This window comes from Arachis ipaensis, chromosome B8, assembly GCF_059453495.1.
Source record: "Arachis ipaensis isolate K30076 ecotype BB chromosome B8, ASM5945349v1, whole genome shotgun sequence".
Lineage (NCBI taxonomy): Eukaryota > Viridiplantae > Streptophyta > Magnoliopsida > Fabales > Fabaceae > Arachis > Arachis ipaensis.
In genome coordinates this window covers 56,258,123-56,262,791 of record NC_142443.1, presented here as the reverse complement: position 1 = coordinate 56,262,791, position 4,669 = coordinate 56,258,123, and the positions used below count along the sequence as shown (strand labels likewise).

The following is a 4,669-nucleotide window of genomic DNA, read 5'->3' as shown; positions in this document are numbered from 1 at the left end:
TAAAAATTCAAAAATCAAAAAAAATATCTTTCCTCTTTTCTCTCATCAAATTCGAAAATTTGGATTGACTTTTCCAAAAATTTTTGAAAATCAAATTGTTTCTCATGAGTCAAATCAAATTTTCAATTTGAAAATCTTATCTTTCTCAAAATCTTTTTCAAAAAATCAAATCTTTTTCAAAATTATTAGTTATTTCCGAAAATTCCAAAAATATTTTTCAAAAATATTTTTTTTATTTTTATATCAAATTTTTGAAAATAACATAATCAATTAATGTTTTGATTCAAAAATTTGAAGTTTGTTACTTGCTTGTTAAGAAAGATTCAAACTTTAAGTTCTAGAATCATATCTTGTGATTTCTTATGAATCAAGTCATTAATTGTGATTTTAAAAATCAAATCTTTTTCAAAAACTAATTTCTATCATATCTTTTTCAAAAATATCTTCTCATCTTATCTTTTTCAAAAATATCTTTTTCAAAAATATTTTTTCTAACTTCCTAACTTCTTATCTTTTCAAATTTGTTTCAACTAACTAACTAACTTTTTGTTTGTTTCTTAACTTTTTCAAAACTACCTAACTAACTCTCTCTCTCGAATTTTCGAAAATATCTTCCCTCTTTTTCAAAAATTTATTTTTTATTAACTAACTATTTTTATTTTTTATAAAAAAAAAATTTTCGAAAAAAATACTAACCTTTTTCAAAAACTATTTTCAAAAATCACTAACTCTTTTTCAAAAATTGTTTTCGAAAATTCACTTTCCCCTCTCATCTTCTTCTATTTGTTTATTGATATACTAACATCTTTCCTTCAACTCTCCAAAAATCCGAACCCCCTCTCTCTCTGAGTTCAGATTTTCTTCCCTTCTTTTCTTCTACTAACACAAGGATCCCTATACTGTGGTATAAAGGATCCATATTATTATTACTATTTTTTCTGTGCCATCTTCTTTGTCATATGAGCAGGAGCAAGGACAAGAACATTCTTGTTAAAGCAGATCCAGAACCTGAAAGGACTCTGAAGAAAAAATTAAGAGAAGCTAAAATACAACAATCCAGAGATAACCTTTCAGAAATTTTCGAACAGAAAAAGGAGATGGCAGCCGAAAATAATAATAATATAAGGAAGATGCTTGGTGACTTCACTGCACCTAATTCCAATTTACATGGAAGAAGCATCTCCATTCCTGCCATTGGAGCAAACAACTTTGAGCTGAAACCTCAATTAGTTTCTCTGATGCAGCAGAACTGCAAGTTTCATGGACTTCCATCTGAAGATCCCTTTCAGTTCTTAACTGAATTCTTGCAGATATGTGATACTGTTAAGACTAATGGAGTAGATCCTGAAGTCTACAGGCTCATGCTTTTCCCTTTTGCTGTAAGAGATAGAGCTAGATTATGGTTGGATTCTCAACCCAAAGACAGCCTGAACTCTTGGGATAAGCTGGTCACGGCTTTCTTAGCCAAGTACTTTCCTCCTCAAAAGCTGAGCAAGCTTAGAGCTGATGTTCAAACCTTCAGACAGAAAGAAGGTGAATCCCTCTATGAAGCTTGGGAAAGATACAAACAGTTGATCAAAAAGTGTCCTTCTGACATGCTTTCAGAATGGACCATCCTGGATATATTCTATGATGGTTTATCTGAGCTATCAAAGATGTCACTGGACACTTCTGCAGGTGGATCCATTTACCTAAAGAAAACGCCTGCAGAAGCTCAAGAACTCATTGACATGGTTGCTAATAACCAGTTCATGTACACTTCTGAAAGGAATCCTGTGAGTAATGGGACGCCTATGAAGAAGGGAGTTCTTGAAGTTGATACTCTGAATGCCATATTGGCTCAGAATAAAATATTGACTCAGCAAGTCAATATGATTTCTCAGAGTCTGAATGGAATGCAAGCTGCATCCAACAGTACTCAAGAGGCTTCTCCTGAAGAAGAAGCTTATGATCCTGAGAACCCTGCAATAGCAGAGGTGAACTACTTAGGTGAACCTTATGGAAACACCTATAACTCATCATGGAGAAATCATCCAAATTTCTCATGGAAGGATCAAAAGCCTCAACAAGGCTTTAACAATGGTGGAAGAAACAGGTTTAACAACAGCAAGCCTTTTCCATCATCAACTCAGCAACAGACAGAGAACTCTGAACAAAATGCTTCTAATTTAGCAAATCTAGTCTCTGATCTATCTAAAGCCACTGTAAGTTTCATGAATGAAACAAGGTCTTCCATTAGAAATCTGGAAGCACAAGTGGGCCAGCTGAGTAAAAGGATCACTGAAATCCCTCCTAGTACTCTCCCAAGCAATACAGAAGAGAATCCAAAAGGAGAGTGCAAGGCCATTGACATAAGCGCCATGGCCGAACCTGTGAGGAGAGGAGAGGACGTGAATCCCAAGGAGGAAGACCTCCTGGGACGTCCAGTGGTTAATAAGGAGCTTCCCTCTGAGGAACCAAAGGACTCTGGGGCCCATCTAGAGACCATAGAGATCACATTGAACCTCCTTATGCCCTTCATGAGCTCTGATGAGTATTCCTCTTCTGAAGAGAATGAGGATGTTACTGAAGAGCAAACTGCCAAGTTTCTTGGTGCAATCATGAAGCTAAATGCCAAATTATTTGGCATTGATACTTGGGAAGTTGAACCTCCCTTGTTCATCAATGAACTAAGTGATCTGGATCAACTGACATTGCCTCAGAAGAGACAGGATCCTGGAAAGTTCATAATACCCTGTACCATAGGCACCATGATCTTTAAGGCTCTGTGTGACCTTGGTTCAGGAATAAACCTCATGCCCCTCTCTGTAATAGAGAAACTGGGAATCTATGGGGTGCAAACTGCTAAAATCTCATTAGAGATGGCAGACAGCTCAAGAAAACAGGCTTATGGACAAGTAGAGGACGTGTTAGTAAAGGTTGAAGGCCTTTACATCCCTGCTGATTTCATAGTCCTGGATACTGGAAAGGAAGAGGATGAATCCATCATCCTAGGAAGACCTTTCCTGGCCACAGCAAGAGCTGTGATTGATGTTGACAGAGGTGAAATATTCCTTCAATGGAATGAGAACTCCCTTGTGTTTAAAACTCAAGGATTTCCCTCTGCAACCATGGAGAGGAAGCAGAAAAAGCTTCTCTCCAAGCAGAGTCAACCAGAGCCCCCACAGTCAAACTCTAAGTTTGGTGTTGGGAGGCCACAACCAAACTCAAAGTTTGGTGTTGAACTCCCATATCCAAACTCTAAGTTTGGTGTTGGAGAGTCTCAACAAAGCTCTGCACATCTGTGAGGCTCCATGAGAGCCCACTGTCAAGCTATTGACATTAAAGAAGCGCTTGTTGGGAGGCAACCCAATGTTTATTTATCTAACTATATTTTTCTTAGTTATGTGTCTTTATAGGTTCATGATCATGAGGAGTCACAAAATAAATATAAAAATTGAAAACGGAATCAAAAACAGCAGAAGAAAAATCACACCCTGAAGGAGCATCTGTCTGGCGTTCAAACGCCAGAACAGAGCATAGTTCTGGCGCTGAACGCCCAGAATGGGAGCATCCTGGCGCTGAACGCCCAGAACAAGCATGGTTCTGGCGTTCAACGCCAGAAATGGCAGCAAAGGGGCGTTGAACGCCCAAAATGGGCACCAACCTGGCGCTGAACGCCCAGAGTTGTGTGCAAGGGCATTTTACATGCCTAAATTGGTACAGGGATGTAAATGCCTTGACACCTCAGGATCTATGGACCCCACAGGATCCCCACCTACCTCATCATCTCTCTTTCCATTCATGATCATCCCTTCTTTTTTTCCATTTACCACTCACATCCATACACCCACTACCTTCAAAAATTCAACATCTCTCTCCCACCCAATCCCACCCATATGGCCGAATACACACTCCCATCCATCTCCTCCATATCTTCTTCTTATTCTTCTTATTCTTTCTTCTTTTGCTCGAGGGCAAGCAACATTCTAAGTTTGGTGTGGTAAAAGCATAGCTTTTTTGTTTTTTCCATAACCATTGATGGCACCTAAGGTCAGAGAAACCTCTAGAAAGAGAAAAGGGAAGACAAAAGCTTCCATCAAGGGTCTATAGCTCAGTGGTAGAACATTTGACTGCAAATCAAGAGATCCCTGAGATACCTCAAGGGATACATTTTCTTCCACACAATTATTGGAAGCAACTAAGGGTGGAATATCAAGAGCACTCCATCATCCTTCATGAAATCAGAGAAGATCTAAAAGCACTGAAGGAGGAGCAACAAAGGCAAGGAAGAGACATAGAAGAGCTCAAGGACATCATTGATTCCTCAAGAAGGAAATGCCACCATCACTAAGGTGGATTCATTCCTTGTTCTTAATTCTTCTGCTTTTCGTTTTCTATGTTATGTGCTTATCTATGTTTGCGTCTTCATTACATGATCATTAGTAGTTAGTAACTTTGTCTTAAAGTTATAAATGTCCTATGAATCCATCACCTCTCTTAAATGAAAAATGTTTTAATTCAAAAGAACAAGAAGTACATGAGTTTCGAATTTATCCTTGAACTTAGCTTAATTATATTGATGTGGTGACAATGCTTCTTGTTTTCTGAATGTATGCTTGAACAATGCATATGTCTTTTGAAGTTGTTGTTTAAGAATGTTAAATATGTTGGCTCTTGAAAGAATGAT

General features: G+C 37.8%; 1 non-coding gene across 1 annotated transcript; it reads right to left on the bottom strand.

The window, feature by feature from the left end:
* Nucleotides 1-1,493: 1,493 nt before the first annotated feature.
* Nucleotides 1,494-1,601, bottom strand: LOC148548188 (small nucleolar RNA R71). The gene has a single exon (XR_015897554.1). It is a non-coding gene; the product is annotated as a small nucleolar RNA R71 (small nucleolar RNA).
* Between the last annotated feature and the right edge of the window lie 3,068 nt (nt 1,602-4,669).